The 27,861-nt window shown below is 36.7% G+C and overlaps 1 protein-coding gene across 4 annotated transcripts in view; it reads left to right on the forward strand.

The window, feature by feature from the left end:
• Window positions 1-27,861, forward strand: part of LOC132124443 (nuclear receptor coactivator 2-like) — a 100,657-nt gene that overhangs the window by 12,734 nt on the left and 60,062 nt on the right. For all 4 annotated transcript variants that reach the window (XM_059535442.1, XM_059535443.1, XM_059535441.1 and 1 more), the window contains exon 2: window positions 8,404-8,490. The gene's annotated coding sequence lies outside the window, so the exon portion shown is untranslated. The remainder of the gene's footprint in view (window positions 1-8,403; window positions 8,491-27,861) is intronic.

A 27,861-nucleotide genomic window follows, 5' to 3' on the forward strand; every position in this document is an offset into this window, starting at 1 on the left:
CACGTACCATGGGGGCAGTGGAGGGAATGATTATCTTTGCATCTTAAATCGTTAATGATTTGTATATGCTGAGCATATTTTGTTAATTGCTACTCGCAACACATTTTACTTTAGGGATGCACAGTACTAGTTCTGGTTAATTAGCTGGTAATTATTTTAATGCACGCTCTGGAAAAGTCCATAAAATATGTTAATATGAAGAAATTGTCCATATTAATGTAATTTTATAAACAGATCTGTATTTTTAATTATGCATTGCATTGTGTCCTGATTTAGGGTTAAAGGAAATATTCATAAACTTAATGGAAAGTGTCCTAACAGAGAATTTTTCTTTTCAGTTTTTCCACAGAGTTATTCTGACAGTGTTATTATTCATATAGATATTAAAACGCTATATCATTTTTTTTAATCAATAAAAGGAATCATTAAAGCAAAAGAATAAAAATAAATAGTCATTGTAATTGCATCACCACATTGTAATATAATTTATAAAATGGATATTCATTTCCTTTGCCTTCATCTAATGCTCACTTATAATCTTTAAAATACTAATAATTTAAAACACTAATAAATTAAATTTTTACTAAATCTCATAATGAATATACATTTTTCCATTAACAGTGTTATTTAATTATTAGCATCTTAAATATTGACTTTTAAGTGAGTTTAGATTAAGCAATATGTATCTAAATGTAAAAAATAGAAATGTTGGGGAAATGCTATTGTGCAATTAAATATCTAATACTCACTCATTCCTATTATAAAAAATCTTTAATATCTGCTGATTGCCATCATGGAACCGCTATATTGTATATCCATATTTTACTTTCTTAAGGTCATATATTGCAATGCAAAATAGAATATTAGGATTCTATTTTATCGTCAGGAATTGATTGGATTGTGAAAAATGGGCGCTGTTTTTATTTAATATTTGCAAATTCATTTCGGTACACAATTTCCAAGTGTCTTATACTTTCAAAGGCAAGATTCATGTACTTGTCTTGTGATGTTTGTGAGACACAAAATAGTTCGGCAAAACAATTGGAATTTTGTGGTTTGGTTAGAATCAATTAGACATTCATAAGATTATGCTGTAATGCATTAACTTGATTGACTCCACAGAGTAAGCAAACTATCATCTCCAACAATGCATGCTCGGTCTTTACAGCCCAGTACATTACTCAGTTTATTTTTACTTCTAAAGTCATCGTACACAAAATGGCCTGGAGTTGTAATCATGACATTATGGTTTATTTTGAAAGCCTTAAGCTTGAGTGGCCAAAACACTAATTTTGGATAGTCATGGTATTTGATAACCGGAAGCCGTAATGCAATTTTACAGACTTGATGTTGACTGGCAGATCAACGTCTGCTGTGTGTGCTGTGTTTTGGCCTTTTAGTTTTCCCCTGTCTTGTCCAATTACGTGTCCTTCTGGAAAATCAGCAGTATTCCTGATCCGGTAATGCAGGACTTCTAGTTCAAGTTTTTGCCTTTTTACAACTTAGAATGTTTATTTAATTGGGCAGAAAAGGGCCATCTATTCATTCCAATCAGGTCCTTGGCCTTTTCCAAGGGGTCAAGTTTTGGCTGGTTAGCATGATCCTACATGGCCCCTGCTGATAGATTCCATAACGACAATCTCTTCATTGACAATCTCTTCTATAATCTCTTATTCTTTTTTTTTTTTTTTTTATCTTACCCCAAACTTTTGAATGGTAGCGTATCACAGACTAGTATCTGTAACTATTAAGCCACAAATGTCAATTTGAATATGAATCCTGCATGTTCTGAGTGACTGGGTTAATGAATGGCGCAGACGCAAGGTTTCATCAACTAACGTTATACACATACTGAAGCGCGCGTGACGCTCACGATGATTTCAGCATCTGCCGTCTCACTAAATGAGGACGTAAACACATGAACAACATCTCCAGAACTGTTCTGAGACAGCCTTCATGAGCATCTAACTGTTTGATTTGAGTAAAACTAGCGTCATATCACATACACAGAACTGTAAAGGTTCACGGTATTTAGGTATTTATTATTATTATTATTATTATTACAACTAGTAGTATGCTTCAGTACTGTTTTTTTTTTAATAAAGCACTATTTTAGTTTTTGTTCAGTATCCATTTTAAAAACTCGGTTAATTAATCTGTATCGGCCAGTGTAGTCCAACCAAGCTATTGGTATCGGCAAAATCCACTATCGGTCGACCTCTAGTTCAGCCATCACTGTGATGAAAGCAAATACCTTTCTTTAGGTATTATAGGTCTCGCCACCCACAGTTAGATTTACAGTACTCACATTTTAGAAAAACACAAAGCCGCCTTAGTGAGTCTGGCCATTGTGTGTGTTATCCAAAAAGTGTAAGTGTGGGCTCCCAGCTGGAGAGTAAAGAGAACGATAATCGGATGTGGAATTGGAGCTGACATCACAATCACTAAACAGAAACCGATCATTGATGTGTGAGGCAGAGCAGGAAGAGTGTCAGGATGGATACCTCTAGAAAAACTCATTTCACACGGAGGGACTTTCATGAAAGCGATCTGCTTGATGTCGCAAAAGTAGTATTTTAGCTTTTGTCATCTGGTTCATTAGGAGAATGTTTTACTATGAATTAATTTTATTAGCGATGACTGATATATCAGTTTCATATCTGGTATTGATCGATATAACAGATAGTTTATCTGGATATTTTATATTTTAATATCTCTTTATTAAAGTTTGTTTAGATGACCTTTTTTACTATATAACTTATTTAAAGTTCATCTTTGAAACAGTTAATATACAATCCTTTTACCCGGTTCTATGCTTTACCAATCAATACAAATACATATACAAATAAATTTTTTTACATACCTAACTTATTTTGCAACATTTAAAACCATTTTTAGTGCTTAGTTTTTTTTTTTTTAGTTTTTTTTTGACATGATAATGCAAAAATATGCATTTAATATTCGTTATATTAAATTTCATACGATGCAAAGAGATTTGTGTTCAGTTTTCTATGCTCAACTCATTTTTAGTCCTCCAGAAAATCACTGAGATGTGGCCAACGGTGCTTTGGTTTGTGACTGTACCTAAGCAACTGAGTGGAGAATGCTGCCTCGTGGGATGTCTGCTAATGTTGGGTTTTCCACACTGAAAATGAAAATAATTACTTGATGGATGGATTTTCATAGTGTTTCATCACAGCTGATTTAGTGAAAGTGGCTTAATTTGTACAACTGTCTGATTTGATGTATTTTTTGGATATGCCTTTTAGACCCAAAGTAGTTTTTCTGGTTTCTCATATGCAAGAAATGACACTCTTTTTACTGCTCACGAGGTCCGTCATGGGTTCAAGTGTGAATGTGGTTACAAGCTACCTCATTCAATACACAGAAAAGGGAATGTACACGATTGCAAATATATTATTGAAATGAGCTGTTGGAAGAGCTTCAGTTTTGTTTTAAGGAGAGGTGATCACCTCAGCGAAATCAACATGATGTGGAATTTACAGCTTAATACTGCAATAACTTTGGAACATTAACACCCAGACTGGTGGTACTGAGCAGCATGTTTACTGCTGGATTCATGGCTTTGGCTCAGCAGATAAGACTAATTTCGTATGACTTTTAAGATAAGGAACATATGTCTACAGAGCAAGAAAATTTTGAGGAGAAAGCTTATCAGCATTGTTTAGTAGCACTATATTACGGCAAGCATTGCTTTTACTATCGCTCATACTTGGGGCTAGAGACTCTAGCATGTGGCATTGCATGTTTGTGCAAATCCAATTTTCTTCAGAAAATGTAAAAGTCTGGTTAAGTGTATATAATTCCATTAGCTCCAGTGGCCTGTACAGTGTGGTGATGTTATTTACTTAGTTGGGGCTTTAAATCTTTGTCTGACTAATACAATCAAGAAGTTGATGGATTGCCAGTGAAAATGTTGACATGGAAGGTTAAATTTGTATTTGGCCTCCGCGTCTGACTCATTGTGGTCAGTTTTGAGTGAGTAAAAGAATCTGCACGGCCAATCTAATCTTTAGCCTTTGAGTGGTACGATTAGCTGGCTGCTTTCCCCTGACATAAGCCTTTAGTGACATCCCCACTGAGATGACTTGCACCTGCTTCGGGCCAGGAGGAAACAAGAGGATCATGGGGGAGAGAGCAGGATCACTTACCCTCAAACACAGGATTTAGATCCCAATCCCCACTCACATCTAGTCAGAGAAGTAAACTTGACTGAATATGTGAGACTTCTCAAAAGTTTCAGGAGCTGTATGGTTTTAGAATAAAATCTGAACTTCTGGAATCCTTTTTGAGTGGCTTTTATTGATTGATTGATTTCTAGTCTTCACTTTTTTTATGTAAATAAGTTTACAAAAAGTAAAAAAAAATTATATATATATATATACTGTATTTATTATTTTTTTTTTATTTTAGTATTTCAACAAACTTATTTTAGTTCATTTTCCAAGGCAAAATTTCAAATTTTTGTGAGAAGTTTTCATCTAATATTTATATTTTGACTGAAAAAGAGTTTTAATGGGGAAGTCGTGGCCTGGTGGTTAGAGAATCGGACTCCCAATCGAAGGGTTGTGGGTTCGAGTCCCGGGCCGGCAGGAATTGTGGGTGGGGGGAGTGCATGTACAGTTCTCTCACCACCCTCAATACCACGACTGAGGTGCCCTTGAGCAAGGCACCGAACCCCCAACTGCTCCCCGGGCGCCGCAGCATAAAAAATGGCTGCCCACTGCTCCGGGTGTGTGTTCACAGTGTGTGTGTGTGTGTTCACTGCTCTGTGTGTGTGCACTTCGGATGGGTTAAATGCAGAGCACAAATTCTGAGTATGGGTCACCATACTTGGCCGAATGTCACTTCACTTCACTTCACTTCACTTAATTAACAACAGCATTGAAATTTGGCCAACTTCTGGACTAGGTAGGAAGTTTTGAATCCTAAAATTACCATATGTTCTCTTGTAGTACAGTCTACATTTCAAAAGATACTCTGGTCTAATGGGAAATATGTTTCTGAAGTGACATTACGAAGGAGAATAAGTGTTCAGTTAATAATTTCTACGCTGTTGTAGTATTAGGCCTCACAGTGGCCAGTGGTTGAGAAGATGGGGAATATGGTCTGTGGCGTTGCACACACACACAACTGTAACACTGACATGAACTTTTGACCCAGACTGCAGATGGAGAGAGATTGAGGCTCGCAGATCTTCCTGGCCCTTTGGTGTGGAGTGTTTATTGAATAGTAAGGAGCAGCTGTTATGGAACCTGATTTGAAATGGGTCTGCAGTCGTGACTGTTTGTTTGGTTTCCGTTCTACGGCCACAAAAGCTTATGACTTCATGGTATTTGAAAGACATTTCCACAAAAACAAAAAGGCTTTTTTGGTGTTTTATCTGACAGCTGAATCAGCCGGTTGACTGATTTACCATGGTTGAGGGACCCCATAACTACAGTGACCAATCGGGTTAAGATCTGCTGTGGGCTAGAACAAACATGTGACACAAGAAATTGAGGGAAATTCCTTTGGCCTCAGAAAATACTTTTTTTTTTTTTTTTTTTTTTTTTTACTTCCTCCTGACCAGTGAGATAAATGAAGTATTTCAGAATGCATCTGATGTGTCTCTCTCTATTTAATTATGATTAATAGTGTTTTGGATATGCTAGATTAATTTGAATGTATTTTTTTTTTTCACACAGACCACATGATTTCTCTGTTTCCCATTTAGATTGCTAAAGCCATTCACACCCTTGTGTAACTTATGTATAGAATATTTTTTATTATTATTTATAGAAGCACCTGCCTAGAGCATTCTTATTATTTAATGTACCCATCAGAATCCCGGCGCTTGGTCTTTTGTTCTCCATTTGTGTTGTTGTCATTGTGCGCATGGTGTTGTAGCAGGGCGGCTGCTGTGAAACTACATATAGCAATATCTGGTCAGCACATGACATCATGTGACAGCGCTGCGGATGGCCCTCCCCTCAGGTATTTGTTCACAAGCTCCCAAGAGAGCTTTTGCTCAAGTCAACAACCCCTTTAAAGGCATTTGCTCACAATGGGAGAATTCTGGCTGTTTCTACATGTGCTTTCAACTTTGTTGAATGATACTTACTGTGGCAAGTAGTTTTTTTTTATTTTTTTTCTCTGAGGCTAATTCTGGGATCGGGGAGATGATTTAAACCCTTTTTTTCCACTAATTACTTGCTGAACATAATTAAAAAGGCGTACTTCATGTTACTATCTAATAAGCTTGAAACGATTCCCTTGTGGAACCAGAGGCCCTGAAGACGTGTGTAACACTATTAAAATCTTTACCAACCTGATGATGATTGTCTTTTTTTTTTTCTCTTCCTGATATATTTTTTTTGTCTTCCAATTTTTTACCCTATTAATGACGTTGAGTTCGTTTTCCGTCCCTTAATAGTCTTCAAAAAAGTTTGTGATGATTGCTTCATACCATTTTGGGGATGCTGGCACCCTTTAAGTCTCTAAAGCCCCTTTTACACTGCACTTTGAACACAGAAAATTGCTGGAACATTTCCGGGCGCCTTCTGTGTGTACGCAAACACGTCCCGGGATTGATTTCAGGATTGATCCCGGGTCGGGGACCTAGTAACATTGCCATTTTCAGTCCCGGAACAAGCGATGTGTGAACTAAAGCCAGAACTAATGCCATAATGGGTGTGTGGTAGTGATGAGGCAGTGTGAAAGAGGCTTAAGTGTTGATAATTAGAAAAAAATGTAGCCTGAGCAGCAAATCAACATATTAGAATTTGTTTTTTTTTCATGTGACACTGAAGACTGGAGAAATGCTAAAAATTAAGCTTTGGCGTAATAAATTGCATTATATATTTAAATCGAAAACATTTTAAATGGTAATAATATTTCATTCAATTACTGTACTTACTGTGTTTTTGAACAAATAAATGTAGCCTTGTTTAGCATAAGAGACTTCTTTACAAAATATTGAAATATACTGACCCCAAACTTTTGAACGGTAGACTACTTTATATTTTTGCTAAATTGAATCTCTTCTGGAATGCCTAATTTTATATTCTTTTCCTCATTTTGTCTCTTGAGCTCACTTTATGTCAGCTGTCCCTTATGTCTCCACTCGGTGTTCAACTTTCATGAACTTTTTAATGGACGGTCTAAGAGTCTAAAGAGTATTGTGGGATCAATTAGATCTTTCCCCTTGTCATTACTGAGAAGGCCAGGACGGAGATGGCCGATTAAAACTTATATCCAACTCTTCATTTTTCAACAAGCTTGCAGAGATGGATCGCTCTCATATGGTAGTTCACTTAAGCTAATTGCCTGAAAAACATGACCGCTCCGTATGGTCTCATTGTGTTTCACCAGATATAACACAACTATGTATCTTTTTCATTCTAAAATTCATCAGAAGAATGTTCAGTTGAAAGGTGCACATATGGCAAAGCACTATCAACCACTTGTGAACATTATCTTATTTTGGAGGTGAACTATTCACTTGCATTGATATCTATTACCTGGTCTTATTTCTTTTTGGAAAATTTAGAAGCAAAGGCTTATATTATATGGGTCCTAAGGATATAAGCCATGAATGCCACCCAATCGTTGACCTCTGTGGGTCTTCTCAGTAACACCCAAGTGCGGTTGGTCCTCTCGTGTCATTATTAAGAATAGCCACACTCTTCCTGACAGGTCTGGGAATACTCAGCTGTATCTTTGATTGGCTGATAGCTCTCTGATAGAGGACAGCTCAAGTGCTGTGCTCACATCTGACAGGGATCGGCTCTCACAAGACAGACAGGAAGTGATGTCATAGAATCTACCGTCATACAAACCTTAATGTTTACTTCAAGGTCAGTTGACGGTGTGGCCTCAAAACTTGAAGGTTATTTGCTCAGAACTCTCTGAAAACGTAAGTGAGCTTATCACAAGAAACTTGGTCAAGAATATGTCCAGGTCATATTTCACCCTAAAATTAAAAGCCATAAATAATGCATTTTGATAATAGAATAACAAATTTGGTCACACTTTGTTTTAGGGTCCAATTCTCACAATTAACTAACCATTAACTATGATTTCTGCCTCAATTAACTTCTAATTTGCTGCTTATTAATAGTTTATAAGGTAGTTGTTAAGTTTAGGGTATTGGGTAGGATTATGGATTCCATGCATTATACGTACTTTATAAGCACTAATAAACAGCCAATATGTTAATAATAGGCATGCTAATAAGCAACTAGTAATTAGTGAGAATTGGACCCTATACTAAAGTGTTACCACAAATTTTATATATAACCAATTGAGTGTATATATAGATATATATGACTTGTACTGTATTGCATTGCTTGTGTTGAGCCTTGGCTAAGATCTTGACTGGATGGTTCTGCTCTTCCACAGACTGAGAGACGTGAATAATGCGCAAAGATTTCCACTGGTTCCACTGCTGCAGAAATGCCCTGAGGCTGAGTCTAGACTGAAGCCAAGGTGAGCTTAGCAACCTGTGATGAACACGTGGTCACTTTCTCTCACACTTTCCCCTATCAGATTGTTGGCTAATTCATGACATTGAAGGTCTACTGTGTGTTTATGAAACTACATAGTGAGAAGATGAAGAAAACACTTGTGTGATTTACTGCGAAACAAATGAAAGTGTGAGTTGGTGCGGTTTGTGTGGGAGGCGTGATGTCATTTCCTCCCTGTATTTGATTTGAGCAGTAAAAAGGAACCTTGTTTTTCTCTTGTTTACATCCTTGATCACTTCCATTTTTCCTTCTGTCTTTCATTTTTCTAAAACAATGGTTTCTAACTTTTAAAAGCTCAGACTCTCAGCCAAACCATCGACATGCGTTTTAAAAATATGGGATTTTTGTGTCAGTGACACTTTATGATCACGTTCATTAATAAACTTTTCATCATTTTTTAACACATCTTTAGTTATGTGGTTGCACAAAGTGAGACCCTTTTGAATCACTTTGTTTTCAAGAGCTGATGTGAATAAATATAGATTTAAACTCAAAGAGACAGGATAGTCTGCGCATCACATGATATTTCATTCGGACCCAGAATACAGCGAGATGAACTTCACAGAGCGCTAAAATCTCCTGCCGGAGCGCGCTCTCGCGCTGATAGTGATATCAGGAAACTCCTAATATGGACAAAAGCGTCCAGCTATCACTGTGGTTTTCACAGGAAAACAGAAACTTATGCAAATACGAAGACATTAATATACGATCACGACGATAAATTGTTTTTCAAGTCATCTCCAGCAGGGGATAAATAAAGTATATGAACAATGCAGTGCTAATTGACATAGCATTTATTACAGTATAGAAGCTATTCTGCCTTATTATGTGATAAACAGTGTTTGTAGTATATAAACAAATCATTATTATTTGTTATTGTCCGGCATTTATAGATTTCTAAGCCAATCAAAAGCTAGACATTAGAGAAAAATTTAAGTTGCCAATAGTATCCACCATGAGTCAGAAGTTTTTGAACAGTAAGCTTGTTAATGTTTTTTTTTTTAAAGAAGTCTCTTCTGTTCACCAAAAAATGTATATATATATCAAATAATGTATGTAAAGCATAACAATTTATATTTATATATTTACTAATATAATATAACATATATATATATATATATGTATATATATATATATATATATATATATATATATATATATATATATATATATATATATATATATATATATGTGTGTGTGTGTGTTTATGTATGTATTTTTATATAATATATAAATAAAAATGATAAATACATATGCAATATTATATACATGTATATATTTTTTATTTTTACATATATTTTTATAATTAATAACAATTTATATATTTACTAATAATATAACAAACAAATATGTATTTATGTATTTTTATATAATATATAAATAAAAATGAGAATGCATATACATTACATTATGTATACAAAACACATGTACATATTATTTATGAATATATAAAATATATTTTAGATATTCAAATATTTAATATGAATGTATTAAAATGTCAGTTAAAATGTGAAATGTTTTTACAATGAATAATGATGAAATATATATATATTGAAATATTTTTTTATTCATATATATTTGTTACTGGCAAGAATTCATAGATTCAGTCAGTAGTTTGCTCCAGTAAGTGGCAGTCAGAATAGCAGCCGCAAGTGAGCATGTGTTTGGCTGCTTGTGGATGACACAGTCACCACCTGCTCTGTTTGAAACATTGCTCTCTACTGTCACGTGACTGAAGAGCAGGGTATTGTCTTGGTTTAAAAGAAGAGCGCTCGCTGTGAGCAGACCCTCAGAGAGGAGGACTTTTCAAGCATTTTCATTCGTTGTGTATGTAGCAGGGCAGGAGGGGTTGTTGCGGCTGGATTTTCCTGTACAGGAAGGGCAGGAGAAGCTGGGGGTGGGGCAGCTGTAGCTGCTCAGATGGGATTTGCATTAGTAGTTTGTCAGCTGTCATTAGGAGCAGATGACAGTGAGAGGATAAGCTGTTTGCACACGGCTCTGTCTCCTCCTCCTCCATGAACCGACCGTTGTATACACCTTAGAAAAACAAAAAGCAGTGATTGTTTCAAAAAGTGTTACATTTCGATGCAAGCAAGTAGGGCGTGCAATTTCAGCTGATGGTTAATTGTCATTCAGTTCATTGAAATGAACAGTTTAATTGTCAGTTTTTTTCTTGTCACTTATATTGTGAGATTCGTACGCATACTCTTGAAGGAAGTAACTTTTTACAAAATGAACTTGGAAGGATATAATGCAATTATTGCTGTAAAATTAAGGCTACTGTAGACGAGTAGAGTAATACGATTGGATTTATTAAAATAAAATATGTATTTCTTTGTTCATTTTGCTCATTACGTTTTTTGAATACTTTAAAAATCTGATAATGATATTATCATAACTGTCCTTTAAATGAGTGCATGATGGTTAACAGTTTAAAAAAAATTGATTTGTCATTCTCTCATCTGGAGGTGATGAACCGCATACTCTAAATTTGTGCCATTAACTTTGTGTGAGAACATGCAACAGCCATAAATATTTTCCATTATGTCAAACCACCGCAGACTGTATGTGTTCATATAAGGGCCCCTCAGAAGTGTTTATAATGCACACGTTTCTCAAGTTCTCTGCTCTCTGAGCAGGTTTTGTGATTCACATTACAACAACAAAAAAGAGAAATGTAAAAAATATGTCATTGGAATTTCAAGTGCACAACCAGTGTATCCAGATGATTACGTAAGAGTCCTGAAAGATCTTGTTTTCTCTGTGTGCGTTCCATCCCATGTGTCAGGTTATGCTGAGTGTTGCATGTGGTGTCAACTCCTCAGCGCTGTCCATATCTTGCAAAGAGATTCTATATATATATATTAATGCAAGTTAACCATGTCATCCACACATCTATAACCCTTAAAGGAACCTATTCTGTATTGAGAAATAGGCTTTAAACAGTTGACTAGGCAGTGTATTTACATCCCAAAGATACATATTGAATGTATACAGTTGAATGTATAACTGTAAACTTTTGGCATGTAGCCCGTAGTACATATTTGATGTGCATTCTTGCAATACTGTGCCATGAATAAGGTGATAGAATTAGCATCAAATGTCTGTGCTATTAAACTGGACCCAGATAGCACACGTGCGTCTGCAAGATGTCTGTTAAAGATCACTTCATCTGGAAAGCATCAGCTGTGTACAAACTTCTGATAGACATCTTTCAGGCTTCATTTTTACGTACATTCTAAATCATAAATATCTTAAAGATATTTTATAAACTTCTATTTGATATCTGATAGGAAACGTTCTATAGATATATTGCAGAACAACAGCAAAAACAAACTTTCAAAAAATGTAAATTCCTGCAAATGTAAATTCAGATGTCACATAAATGACTCTGTGATGTACGTGTGCAATGAGGAGATGTGTTGTTATTCAGGTAACTAGCTGTAACCATGTTGTTGAGCTCTAAACTGCTCTGCAATATTCTTTTCAAACTGTTGCTGGATCATTACAGCAGTTGACCTGAAAAAGAAAACAAACAGTAGACCATTAATGCTAATGCTAATGCTAAAGCCCAACTGTAGTTGAGAGTGTTTTCCTATGCATATGCATTAGGAGTGATATTGGATATTTTTTCTTTATCAGAATTAGTCAGTTTTTTGTTTTGTTTTGTCCTACAGGAGGGATTCCTGAAACACCAAATCAAGTTAGCATTTTTGTCTGTTTGCAGAAATTTGCCTGAAATAAGGTTTGTGGTTTGCCTGAAATAAGGTTTGTGGTTAACACAAGCTCTAGATATTTTCACATTTATTTTATGGCATAATATTCAATGTCTTGAAAAAGGCAGTTGCTAAAAAGTGGCTTAATGGTTGTCAGGGACAATAAATATATCATGATGCCGAACAGGAAGAGTCATCTACTCACTTTACAGTCTTGTTGTGTTTCTACTCACGCTCATGCAATCTACTCTATCTCGAACTTTCCAAATTGTAGCCTAAATTTGAAATAAGGATTTAAAGATTTGTCAGCAACTCTGTGTAATGGTGACATTTGAAGTCATTTGTGGTGTAGTTAATTTATAACGTCAGCTTTTTATTTCTGCCGACAATATTTAGGCTATACAATTTATAGAAGTTGTGTTTGTGAAGATTATCTTGATGAACATGACAAGGATCATAAAACTTTTGGTCAAAGAGCCTCTTTTCTGTAAAGGCAATGGAAAAATCTCTCCTTTTCTTTTCTTTTTTTTTTTTTTGAGGGATCCAGGGTAATGCTATCTTCCAGGTTGGCTAACAAAAATGTGTCGTCCCTGCTACACTCTAGCTAAACTCTTTGCTGAACTAATTTGGATTGGTTGACATTTGTATTTGCAGAAACTTCTAAAAAATACAGTTAATATACATATAATATAATAATAATAATATAATATAAAAAATACAATTAAAATACAGCTTTCTGGATGTGGCAAACACATCTTGCTCAACTAATGTTCTATATCATTTAATGTAGGTTAAGTTGTTGTATTAGAACATCAGTGTGAGGCACCTATTTACAATACCCTTGTTCCATAAACCCTTTCTTTTATGTAATGCAGAGAGGCTGGAACACAAGTTCCGAAATTTTCGACCAAACCCGAAGGTGGTATTTAAACTCGTCGGCGATCTAATCTCCGAGCTCTGTTTGTCAGCTGCATAATGTGGACCCTCCCACCTAGCATGCACTAGAGAAGTTTATTGATTTTTCTCACTGCATCTGTGCCTCTTGTAACCCAAAACCCATCAATACACATCAGAGATTTAACCCCCTCTCTCTTACACTTTCAGTTATGGGAATACAATTAACCCGGCGTTTCGAAATGTTCCGACAGGCTCAGCGCTAGAGCAAACAGTACACTTCTGATGGACAGATAAGGGAAATCCATTCCAGCCGCGAGCGTCCTGTGCCCGAGAACTGCTCCAGATCCACCGTTTGCAGCTTAATGTGTTTATTATACAGCGCTCTCCCTGTGGCAACTTGAAGTGGCTGTCAGTTTAAAAGATTCATGAATATGATCAGCATTGGTAAATGCACGTTGGCTTTTTGGGCCTGCTTGATGCTGGTACTTTAAGACCATTACGTTCTCAGTAATTGTAGAGCTTATGAGTGGCAGGAACATCTCTCTTTCCCTCTCTCAGTCTAACCATCTGGGACAGTGGCTGGAGACCGGGCCTGCGGCTCTGGGGAGGAGAGAATGTCAATCTCCCCTCCTCCTCCTCTTTTGCTCTCTCTCTCTCTATCTAAGTCACATGCTCATTGCAGTCCCCACCCCCCTTCTCATCCGCTGCTTGTTTTTTACATTTCCTTGCTAGACTGTTTTCAAGTCTTTCACATATTCTCCATCAGCACTGATTGGTTTAATTTCCTTCACTTCCTGTCTCTGCTCGTTCTCACTAGTTGACGCTTCGTCTTCGGGCTCATTATCATCAGCTGAAGAAGCTGTAAACACCGAATCTCCTGCAAATCTCCCTCAGACACTCACTACTAATAAAGGCCCATCTGTTCTTCATAACCAGGCTCCCCATCGGCCTTAGGGATCTCTCCACACTGTAATCAGTAATGTTGGGTAATAGCTGTGGGTTGCTCGCAACAGCTCCACACACTCTTGTGTATTTTGGCTTTGCGAACCCCCCCCCCCCCAACACACACACACCATTAAAAGATTTAACGTATGATTATGATGCAATTCCCCTCGGTTTGAATCATGCTTCGGTCTGTATAGGAGGGTCAAGCAAGGACATTGTTCTTAACGGCAAGGCTAGTCATTATACAAAACCTTCAAAGACCCCTGGACCGATGCAGAAGTGGTGCCCTTGCTATGTCCGGGAGCCCTACAAGCACAGGGTGTGTCACCAGTCTTGATCCCTCTGAGCTTTTTAAGCCACAAGATTACAGGGATGGCACATGAAGCTTTGGTGCAAGCTGCCTCTTTGTCTACTCCAGGAGAATGATGGATTGAGTCTCCCTCTTCTGCTCCTCTCTTGAGATGTCTGTTGGGTTTGTTTGGCAAGTTTAACTCTCTGTCTTTTGGTAGGCGACGTGTTAACCTTCCACAGTAACCATCCCACAGTTGGAGCTGGAGGCTCAAGACTATACAGTCGTGGCCAAAAGTTTTGAGAATTACATAAATATTGTAAATTGGAAAAGTTGCTGCTAAAGTTTTTATAATAGCAATTTGCATATACTCCAGAATGTTATGAAGAGTGATCAGATGAATTGCATAGTCCTTCTTTGCCATGAAAATTAACTTAATCCCAAAAAAACCTTTCCACTGCATTTCATTGCTGTCATTAAAGGACCTGCTGAGATCATTTCAGTAATCGTCTTGTTAAGGTGAGAATGTTGATGAGCACAAGGCTGGAGATCATTATTTCAGGCTGATTGGGTTAGAATGGCAGACTTGACATGTTAAAAGGAGGGTGATGCTTGAAATCATTGTTCTTCCATTGTTAACCATGGTGACCTGCAAAGAAACGCGTGCAGCCATCATTGTGTTGCATAAAAATGGCTTCACACGCAAGGATATTGTGGCTACTAAGATTGCACCTAAATCAACAATTTATAGGATCATCAAGAACTTCAAGGAAAGAGGTTCAATTCTTGTAAAGTAGGCTTCAGGGCATCCAAGAAAGTCCAGCAAGCGCCAGGATCGTCTCCTAAAGAGGATTCAGCTGCGGGATCGGAGTGCCACCAGTGCAGAGCTTGCTCAGGAATGGCAGCAGGTAGCTGTGAGCGCATCTGCACGCACAGTGAGGTGAAGACTTTTGGAAGATGGCCTGGTGTCAAGAAGGGCAGCAAAGAAGCCACTTCTCTCCAAAAAAACATCAGGGACAGATTGATTTTCTGCAGAAAGTGTAGTGAATGGACTGCTGAGGACTGGGGCAAAGTCATATTCTCCGATGAAGCCCCTTTCTGTTTGTTTGGGTCATCTGGAAAAAGGCTTATCCGGAGAAGAAAAGGTGAGCGCTACCATCAGTCCTGTCTCATGCCAACAGTAAAGCATCCTGACACCATTCATGTGTGGGGTTGCTTCTCATCCAAGGTGGGCTCACTCACAATTCTGCCCAAAAACACAGCCATGAATAAAGAATGGTACCAAAACACCCTCCAACAGCAACTTCTTCCAACAATCCAACAACAGTTTGGTGAAGAGCAATGCATTTTCCAGCACGAAGGAGCACCGTGCCATAAGGCAAAAGTGATAACTAAGTGGCTCGGGGACCAGAATGTTGAAATTTTGGGTCCATGGCCTGGAAACTCCCCAGATCTTAATCCCATTGAGAACTTGTGATCAATCCTCAAGAGGCGGGTGGACAAACAAAAACCCACTAATTCTGACAAACTCCAAGAAGTGATGATGAAAGAATGAGTTGCTATCAGTCAGGATTTGGCCCGGAAGTTGATTGAGAGCATGCCCAATCGAATTGCAGAGGTCCTGAAAAAGAAGGGCCAACACTGCAAATACTGACTCTTTGCATAAATGTCATGTAATTGTCGATAAAAGCCTTTGAAACGTATGAAGTGCTTGTAATTATATTTCAGTACATCACAGAAACAACTGAAACAAAGATCTAAAAGCAGTTTAGCAGCAAACTTTTTGAAAACTAATATTTATGTAATTCTCAAAACTTTTGGCCACGACTGTAGTGTATCTTCTGCATTTTAAGATGACTGTTTAGCAAGTTATATTCTACAATGAATTAAAATAAAAAAAAATCATTTTTTTTTATGAAATTAAAGAAGGCTTTTAGTCAAAACGTTTGTGATTTAATATACAGACTTCTTCTGGAACAAATTTAATAAGCAAAATAAGGATATTTGTTTAGTGTACAAATTTTGTTGTGTGGGAGGGAGTGTGTTGCTATTAGTTGATACAACTGTCCTGATATAGTATCAAATAAATATCATAATCATCTAAAGTAATTTGGAGGTTTTATCTCATCATTTGTGTTATTCATTTTTAATGATTTTTTTTATATATGTATTATTTACATTTTTATAAATGTTATATTTGTAATATATTTTTTATGTTTATATATTTTGAAACATTAGATATTTGAAAAACTTAAATAAAAAACACGTAATTGGATCCTTTTATAACAAGAATCCTATTATTGGCAGTTAGGTTGAGATGTCATGTGGGGTGCAACTCACAAAAAATTGAATGATGTTTATACAATTGTTTATGACACTTTGACAAATACATTTAAAAACTTTTTTGTAAAGTGTAATGCACTCGCATGTATTCAAGCTGCTAGGAAAATGCCATTGGTTTTAACTTGGTTATACCACATGACTTTTTTGAGTCTTGGTATTACATTTTTGTCTAGAAATTGTTTCTCAAAATCACATGAATACAAACATTGCATTTAGAAATACTTGGCACGTGTTTTAAGCTAGATTTTTAAAAGATTGTTTCTTTGTTGCCTTGTCTTGGACATTCTTCTTTGTCATTGGCCCATCAAATATCAAGATTGTCTGTTTGAATTCAGAGCTTTAGTTCAGTTCAGACTTACAGCTTGAGATCTGAACATGAACAATTCATACTAATGATCTGTGGAGCACTGTACTTGCTGCCTGCTAAAACCATGAAGTCTGGAGATTTTTGGTTCTTCCTTTCAATTCCAGCATTGTCGTCTCTGTTTTTTGAAGAACCCAGATTGTCAGTCTCCTGTCAGGCAGGCACTGTCTCTTCCACTGATATCCAACCCATCATTGGATGTATACACACCAATGGCTCTCTGACAACTTTATCAGTGGGGCAGATATTTTGATTTTTTTCAGTCATTATTTGTGTGGGTGTCTATATGTATTTCCTAGCTTCTAAAAGGCAGTTCTGCTTAGGTTTGTAGTGATGTAAATGCAAAGAGGTTTACTCCACTTCCCAAAGATAGTACAAGAATCTACATTTTACTGTAGCTATATACATCGTTGCCCTGGCAAAGCCACAAAATGTCCAGGTTAATGAGATCCAATCCCCTTGCAAGCTATTTGGAAAATTGCTGCTGTCGTGGTCTCTGCTAACACTATTGATGTGCTGTCCAGTAAGGTACTGTCTAATAAAGAAACACAGAACACTGATGAAACTTTCATCATATCCATCCGCTTCTGCTGCCTGTATTCTTCTCACATTGTGAGGATCCATACTACAATTTAACATTTCAGAGCATTACTTTACATTTACTATAAGTAGAGCCCTGCATTTGATGTTCAATCATTTTTTTTGTTTGTTTGTTTGGAAAGTTCAGGCTCTATGAATAAATCCATGTTGACCATTTGCTTCCATTTATTGTCCATCATTTGATTTTCAGTGAGACTACACCAGGTCTAGCCAGGCATGACTGGATGAACTCATGAACTCATAGCCATTAAAGGGTTAGTTCACCCAAAAATAAAAATTATGACATTAATGACTCACCCTTATGTCGTTCCAAACCTGTAAGACCTCCGTTCATCTTCAGAACACAGTTTAAGATATTTTTATACACGTCACACAATAGGAAGCACACGTGCCCTCAAATCAGTTGGACGTGGTTCAAGAGGTAAAAACGATATAAATACTGTTCATTTTCTTACACAAACCGCTCGTTTCGTGTCTTAGGTCATCAATGTGTACTTACGATGGGGAATTGTTTAACTTGGACTCCTCTGTGCATGCTCTTTGAGGTGTTGACCATAGACCTCCATTATATGAGTCACAGACAAGAACGGTTTGACCTAAAAATATCAAAATGGGAAATACTGCGGAAACAAAGAAACCTTAATCTTGGATGTCCTTGAGGTAAACTAAAACATACAAAAAATTTAATTTGAAAGTGAACTATCACTTTAAGCTTTTAACTTTTTTAACATGGCTGACACTCCCTCTGAGTCAAAATAAACCAATATCCCGGAGTAATACATTTACTCAAACAGTACACTGAATGAACTGCTGTGAAGAGAGAACTGAAGTTGAACAACGAGCAGAGCCAGATAACGAACGAAAGATTGACTCGTTCTCAAGTCAAGAACCGGTTGCATCTGTTTTCGGATCACCAGTACAATGAACCGAGAACCGTTTCTGTCGGACGTGTCCGATTTGAGAACTGAGGAGCTGATGATACTGCGCATTCGTGATTCAGCGTGAAGCAGACTGACACAGAGCACATCTGAACCGAACTGGCTCTTTTGGTGATTGATTTCCGAACTTATTCTGTGCTATTGTTATGAGCGCGGGTAAATCGATGTCTTGAATGAAGGGCAGTCATCGCCAATGACGTCATTACATCGAGCGGCAAAAGAACGCTGATCTGAATGATGTTTTTATTACCTTTCTGGACATGGACAGTATTTTTGGTTGAGCTAACCCTTTAAATATGTAACTATAGGAGGTTTCGGCATGTCATGTTTTGTGAGGCTTGTGATTTAATCGTGTCAGAGTGTCTTAATGATAAGTTTACACTAACAAGGAACGCCTGTGCTTACACAAGATCATAAGGGGAAAGTGTCAGTTTTTGGGTGTGTCTGCAGGAAAAAAATAGGCAGCAGGATAATTAGCCTTGTTGTGAACTCCTTTTTACTAAGTGCAAAATAATAGCATTGTTTGCCATAACACCTGTTGTCCAGCATGCCTATTTAGTGCGTCACATACAGTGAGTTGCCATGACCCAGTTTTAAGGTCTTCTGTTTTTTTTTCAATATATTCCAAAATAATTTTTAGGCTGTGCTATGTTCATCTAAATTTTAGTATACACCAGTGATATATGGATGATTCATAGAGTGATGCCCATGCATTATGGAACCATACAAACAGCTAAAAAACTGCCATTGAAAGGGGCAAATCAGTTAAGATCCTTTTCAGAAGTGACATTTACACATATATAAATGTTTTATTACAGCTATAGACAGTGGTTTCAGCACAGCTTTGACAGACCATGTTAGCATCGTAACTGATAAAAATGTATGCCTTCACTACAGAAAATGGAAATTGAAATACCTTCAGAGGTTAGCTGAGAAACTGACATAAAATACATTTAAAAAAAAAAAAAAGATGGTTAACCATAAAATGATGCTTTTAACCCTAAAATGGTTAAAACTGACCCACAGATATGATAAATAATTGCAGTGTAAATTTTGTAGACACATTTCAATATTTTCAACAATTTGCAGGCATGTTCATGGCCCTAAATGAGAAAAAGACAGTGTAAAGAAAATAAAAAGTTATAGATTAATCAGTATTTCTGACACAGTAAATATCAATTTGTCCAATTTATCCACTATATAATATAAACGGTAAGGATACCGCGATACCGCTTATTTTGTTTTCGATGCGATACAGATACTTTTAAAGGCCAGTATCATTGATATCGATACCGATACAATAATTCTAAACTGAACTTTTAAATAATGAAATTGATTAAATTGTTAAATTACTAAGAATTAAATGGGTAATTATACCCACTTAACTTTTAACGATCAATGCACTTTAATTACAACTTATTAGGTTATATTTTTGTATACATATGGTTAAAATGTTTACTGTAGTGGTAACCATGGAAATCCACAAATGATATAGTTGAACTACTGTCACTTTAGTAATACCACCATGATTCATTTTCATAAGGGACTGACACTGAAAGGCTGTTGCATGCATCAAATGCAACCATTTTATTCTGACAGTTATGATTTATACTTACATTACAGAATAGAACACGATCAATATCAACATTTAACGTTCCATTTAAATAAATGTAATTGCACAATTTGTTTATTGTGAAATAACTCAAGCATGTATGTTTTTTTCTGTCCTCTGACAAGCATTGTTCTGCCATTCCCAAAAGCATCAATGGTTTCTTATGATATCATTGGAAATGCAGTCCTGTTTGAATGCACTGTCAGAAGTGAGTGAACGCTCTCTGTGATTGATTAGTTCTGTCTTGCAGCATTTGTCTGCGTTCAGATGAGCAGGAAAATAGTTATATCCTACACAATTATTTGCTAACATAGGTTGTTCATCAAATTCAGTACATATTGTATGCATTCATTTTTTATGTTAAACAAAATGGTAAAAAAACACCTTAGTATAGATATGTTTTATTTAAGTATCAATACCTCCCATTCTCGCATCAGTATCGATACTTCAGGATCGATACGTCCATCCCTAATAAGGGTTTAAAACTCACCATGCTGGAAAACAAACAGCTAGTTAATGCAGGTTAGTGCTGTTTTGGTGCTAGTCTAACTGATAACCTAGCGTAGACATTAAAAATGTTGCTGGTGAAGCTGGCCTAACAACACAATACTTTTGATAAAGTCAAGCTAGTTAAGAAGCCAGGTTGAGAAGCTGGTTGTCAGAACTGGAAAGACAACACATGCTGGGGCTGCAGTTTAACTTTTATCCCTGTTGTTGTTGCCTTCAGGGACTGAAGCGATCGACTGCGATTCTTTTCTGTTTGGATGAGTAAACCCTCCCGAACACGAGTCTTCATATGTTCATTTGGTGTCAGTGATCAAGCATGGTATTTTTAGTTCTGTTGAATCACAAACAAACATAACCCCCTATAACCCTCAAACTGTCTGAGATAGAGGGTCTCTTCTTAGTTGTGTTGATGGGAGCAAAGCTTTGCGGTAAGGTGTCATCCCTGCGGACTTTAAATGATATCACTGGAGGAGAGAACAGGAGGCTGTGAGTGCTCTGTATGCTGGAGAGTGGAAGTTCCCTGCGCTGCCTTATTCTCTTTTCCTCCTCCTTTGATGAGTGTTGCAGGCTGGCACATCTGTTTATAGCAAGAAACGGTAGAAAGGGTAAAGGGATGGAGGTCTTTCCTCAAGAGAATATAGTACTTGGAAAAAAAGGAGCCTGAGCACAATTGAGATGCTGTACTGGATGTTATATTTTCAATACTTCAAATCTGTCAAGATTAGAAAATGCATAGAAAATAATGCAGTTTAGAACTCTATTGTCGGATGGTTTGGATACTTTTTGTATAGATAAGCCAAATATTGTCATTAGAGTAGACATTTAGCGTAGATGGTTTGGGGATCGTTCATCCAAACCTGAAAATTGACTTCCTCTCAAACTGTTCAAACTTCATAAGAATAAAATATGGTGCAACAGTACTTGAAACACAAGAACAAACATCATCGGTTGTGCATCAATCAAGCACATTTAAGCTTTTGTTTATTGTAATTTATGTGTACCGTGTATGTCCATTGATCAGTGTTTTTGTCAATGAAGGCCTAGATTAAATCTGTTCATCATTTGTCTCTTAAAAGACTTGGATTAAAACAAATGGATTCATATGGATTTCTTTTACCATCTCTTTATAAACTTTGAAAGTTCAAAAAGTCCAATAAGTTTAAATAATGGTAATTACATTTTTTGAATGAACTGATCTTTAAGGAACATAATGTTGTTGTTGTTGTTTTTTTAAATGTGAGACATGTTGATGAAAGTTTCACACTGTTCTTTTCCATATATTCAGGGAAATAAAACCATAAATCATAAAAATCGCTTTGATATTTATAGAGAGGACCAATGTAAACCCTCATAACTATATGTCAAGGTCAGTAAAGCCCCTTTCACACTGCATGTTGGTCCCGGAAAATTGACGGATTGCCTTCTGTGTGAAAGCAAACGCGTGACCTAGTAACATTGCCAGGTTCAGTCCTGAAACGAGCTCTATATGAACAAAAACCAGAACCAATGGCGTAAAGGGTGTGTCGTAGTGATGACGCACGTTATCGTGCGACTCTTTTACTGGGTGTTTTAAAGGTAGATCAACAGTTGCACCAAAAAAAATTTGCAAAATGTAATGAAGCAAAGATCTGTTAGTTCCTCACTCTCCGCGCTGAAGCGGAGATCATTCGCCAGTATAAGTGAACGCTAATGTGCTTAGCGTTTTTGACTTGTACATTACATGTCACGTCCTGATGTCACGTGTCATTACGGGACCTTTGCAGGTTGTGTGTGAACGCATGCAAAGATTCCAGGGAAATCACTGGCAGTATGAATTAACCAAAATCTAACGATCCGGGAACAATTGCTGGGACACGTGACACTGTGTATTATCCGAAATCTCAGTGTGAAAGGGGCTTAAGTCACATTAAAATGTCTGATATAATTTGAGTTTTTTTATGAATAGATTATAATGTTACACATTAAGTGCACGGCATGTAAACGCCCAAACAGAAAACAAAGCAGCGTTTTTTGTGATGTTCATTTATATATTTCAACATAGAATACCAGTCAACACCAGTTTGCTAAATCAGTAATATTTTTCAATATTTTTACTTTTTAAAATAACTGCTATTTGAATATATTGTACAATTTAATTTATTCCTGTGATCAAAGCTAAATTTTCAGCATCCAGTCTTTTTTTATATATTTTATAAGTTTAACAATATACACTGTACCATTCAAAAGCTTGGAGTCAGTATATATAGAAATTAAAACTTTTATTTTGCACACATGTGATGAACAATGCTGTTCTTTCTGAAGGATCGTGTGACTGGAGTAATGATGCTAAAAATTCAGCTTTGAAAGTCAGCTTTGATTGTTCCTAATAAACTGTTTAACTGCACTTGCAAGTGAATCTCAAATTATTTTGTGGGATAATTAAATATATTCAAAATACTACAAACATAAAAATATATACATTTATTTTGTCCTCACATTCTTTCTCGTAACTCTTCCCTCTCAGTCACACACCTGACTGAATGGCTCATTATGCAGCTCATTATGCGGCACTTTGTCTTCTCAGGTGTAAATCACAATAATATTCATGATAGCTGACGCTTACTCGCATATTGCAAACAAAAAGTGTCTTTGAAGATTTAAATCAATATATTGTTTTCTGTGAGTGAGTAAACAAGATGATTTTCACATCATTTTGAAGCAAAAATGAATATTCTGTATGAGTTTTATGACCTTATTTCAGTGACTTCAAAATTGTTGTTTTTCACAAACCACGCATAAACATTGTTTTCTCAAAAACAAAATCATGTAGGCCTACATACCCGCTGTTTACATATTATTGTAGCCCAGTTTGTACTGAATACACCGTTTTCAGACTTTTGCCATGTATATGTTTAGAAGCAACTGAAAAAAAACACAAAAGTCAGGCCATGTCAAAACTTCTCCAGGCCCCCAAAACCCCCTAGACCTCAGAGGGTTAAAATTTAAGAGGTCCTGTTCTAGATACAGCCATGCATGCCCATGCCATGACACCACGCTTTACAGATGAGGTTGTATGCTTAGGATCATTTGCAGTTCCCTTTTTTCTCTCCACACTTTTGCTTTCCAAGCACTTGGATAAAGGTTAATCTTTGTCTCATCGGTCCATCAACTCTACTGGCTCACATTTGTGAAGAATCTTGCCTTTCTATTTTTGGTGCTGATCAGAGGTTTGCATCTTGCTGTGTAGCTTCTGTAATTCTGTCAAATTCTCCTGCGGACTGTAGATTGACAGAGCATCAGCTTTCTGGAGGTTGCTGGTGATTTTACAGACATGTATTTTAGGGTTCATTTTCACAGCTTTTATGATTTGTCTGTCATCAACTACTGTTGTTTTTCTCAGCCGATCAGGTCATCGTTAGTTGCTGATGTTGCCAGTAGACTTCCTCTTTTCTTTTGCTTTCTTTGCTTTTGCTCTTTTCAAATTGCTTGCTTTTCTTTCAGAGTAGGCTTCCTCGTCTTCAACCTGGTTTGTGTGTGTCATCGTAGAATGCCAGACTTAGAATGCAGAAGCAATGGATATAACTGATAAGACACATTCCCTGCTTTTAATATCTGTAGAATTAATGCAACAGGACACGGCTGAACTCTTAGAAAGACCTGTCAGGCAACTGTTTCAGTACTTATGCTCACATCAGATAGGGAGATGAATTTCTAAAATTGCTGAACCACCCAATAATAAAATGTGACATTCTGTAGTTTTGTCTCATATTCATCTTTTAATCATATTTATAGGTTTATTGACTCCACAGCAAACAGAACAATTTTGTCTTTGCTGTTCCAATACTTATGGAGGGCACTGTACATACTCTGCCTGAGCCCAACTGAATCATGCTCTGGCCCACCTCTTCCAAGCGAGCCAGGGATGGCTAAACGAACCATGCCTTGGTACGGTAAAGATCGATCACATTATTCAAACGAACCAGGCTTTGGGGGTCAAACGTGATCGGGCACGGTTTAGATCACCTAATGTGAGTACACCCTTTGTCCAATCCAATTACTAAACTGCACACGGGATTCACAATTAAAATGATGTAATAATTGTGATCATTATTTTACCGTTCATGATCATTCAGACTTGATCAGGTGCAGTACTGACACTGACAGAATGTTTGATGGACATGCTCTGGTGCATCTAATCAAGCACTCCAAAATCACAGGTAAACTGTCTGACCTGTCAAGTGTTTTTCATGAGAAGTGTTTAACAAAAGAGCTATGGTTTGCGGACAGTTACAGTGGGGAAAATATTAATTTGATCCCCTGCTGATTTTGTAAGTTTGCCCACTTACAAAGAAATTAAGGGTCTGCAATTTTAATGGTATAGAGACAGAATACCAGAGGTTTATTTTAACATATAGAGACAGAATACCAACCAAAAAATCCAGAATTCAGAATATAAAGGTTAGAAATTAATTTATATTTCAGTGAGTGAAATAAGCATTTGATCCCTAAGCAAAACACGACTTAGTACTTGGTGCAAAAACCCTTGTTGGCAAGTACAGTGGTAAGATGTTATTTGTAGTTGGTCACCAGTTTTGCACACATCTTTGGAGGGATTTTGATCCACTCCTCTTTACAGATCCTCTCTAAATCCTTAAGGTTTCTTGGCTGTCATTTGGCATCTCAAAGTTTCAGCTCCCTCCACAGATTTTCTATAGGATTGAGGTCTGTAGACTGGCTAGGCCACTCCATGACCTTAATGTGCTTATTCTTGAGCCATTCTTGTTGCCTTGGCAGTATGTTTCGGAAAGGAGATTCTCGTCCCAGATTTTACAGTACATGGCCTCATCCGTTTGCCCCTCAATGTGGTGAAGTGGTTCTGTACCCTAAGCAGAAAACCAGCCCCAAAGCATAATGTTTCCACCTCCGTGCATGACTGTAAGGATGGTCTTCTTGTCAAACATGGTGAGTCGAGTTAATGCCAAAGAGCTCAATTTTGGTCTCATCTGACCACAGCACTTTCTCCCAAGCCTTCTCTGAATAATTTAGATGTTCTTTAGCAAACTTTAAATGGTCCTGTACATGTGTCTTCTTGAGCAGGGGTACCTTGCGGTTGCTGCAGGATTTCAGTCCATTGAGGCATGGTGTGTTATGAATGTTTTGCTTGATGACTGTGTTCCCAACTGTCTTAAAGGGTTAGTTCACCCAAAAATGAGAATCAGGCTGCGTTTTACTCACCCTCAAGGCATCCTAGGTGTATATGACTTTCTTCTTTAAGAAGAATATAGTCCGAGTTACATAAAAATGGTCTTTGATCTTTCAAGCTGTTTCATGGCACTCAGCAGGTGTTGCATTACTTTTTGTCCAAAAGATGTGAAATAAAAAGCGCCCTTCCATAAAAAAAGTCTTATACAGCTCCGAGTGGTGAACAATGGCCTCATGAAGTGAATTGATGCATTTTGTAAGAAAAATATCCATATTTAAAATGTAATAATCACTTGAATCAAGCTTGCGCTCATTGTGGAAAACGGAAGCAGTTCTGGTCGAATTACATATGAATTACATACTATATAAAATTTCACCAATATTATTTGCTGATATGAGCCTGTCGTAATATATCGGTATTAGTGAATATGCCGCTGATATGATTGTTTTTTTACAAAACATAAAATGCTTTAAATTGTGTAATTGCTTAGTTTGTCCAGCAGAGCACGCTTTATTGTTTGCTACTGGTGACCTGGATGAAATGTTTTAAAGTCTATGGAAAACCATTGAAACTTTTAATGGCCATATCTCCTTAATGGTGCGGCGTATCCACACCAAATTCGGGGGGTCCCTTCAGCTCAGGGAAAACACTCTCGAATGCAAATTTGAGTGTACGTCTAGATGCCCTCTTTCGAATGGGATTCGCATTGATAACCCCTGGGGTTCGGGAGTTATGGGTGGTTAAATTTTTGGTCCGGCGCCGACCGGTCTAGCGATCCCAGGGGGGTACCAACCTAGAGAGGGTGGCTCTCGAGAGAGAGGGCTCCTCAAGCTGAAAGAATCCCCAAAATTTGGTGGAGATCCACCAGCACGTTCGCGATATAGTGACACCAGTCAACAATTTCACTACAGTAAGTAGGTCTCTTGTTCAGGCAGCAGCATTCAAGCATTGTCTTATTCGAATGTAGGTGGCCTGAAAAGTGGACTTCACATCAAATTCCGCCATGATTCCTGTTCCAAGGGTATGTACGCGTTACATTCAAAGGGCATTGAAGTTCGCGAGACGTGAATTTATAGTGTATTTATTCACAGAGGTATGTCACACTTCTCCTGTAAGTTTTGTCTGTGTGTCAAGACAGTAGTGCAGATCCGTGAATGAATGTCCCGAAGTGAAATAAGGTTTATTGTTAAATGCCCTGCCGCCATTACATATCTCGGTATGTATACGCCGCACCATATATATATATATATATATATATATATATATATATATATATATATACAGAATATATATATACTGTATATATAGACAAGTCAAAATGGGACACGAATGGGAAAGTGTCCAAACTTTTGCCTGGTACTATACTACTATATACACAAAGAATATCAGCTGATATATAGATATCTGCCTTTCTTTACCCCTAATATCTGTATCTGTATCGGCTCCAAAAAACCCATATCGGCCAGGCTTTAATTTATAGATTTTAAAACCTTTTTAAAAATAATGAATTCCAGGAAAATACAATGTATATAGATTTTTTTCTTTACACCATATTATGTATGTTTGGTTATATGTTTTTGAGGAGTAATTCTATATATATATATATATATATATATATATATATATATATATATATATATATATATATATATATATATATATATATATATATATATATATATATATATATATATATATATATAATATTATTATTTATTATTTTTTTATCCAAATAGCACATTTTTAAGAATTTGGCACATGTGTTTCAAAGTAGATGTAATTCTTTTTATTCATCCTGGACACTTACATATCAGTGAAGCACCTTGTTGTTAATCGTTCATTTGAGAAACCACTAAAATATGTCTTCACACAAATTTCCAGTGGACAGAAAGATGTATTTTTAATGCTTAGTTGGCTGGATAATTGATAGCCTAATTTCC

Source organism: Carassius carassius, chromosome 42 (assembly GCF_963082965.1).
Source record: "Carassius carassius chromosome 42, fCarCar2.1, whole genome shotgun sequence".
NCBI lineage: Eukaryota > Metazoa > Chordata > Actinopteri > Cypriniformes > Cyprinidae > Carassius > Carassius carassius.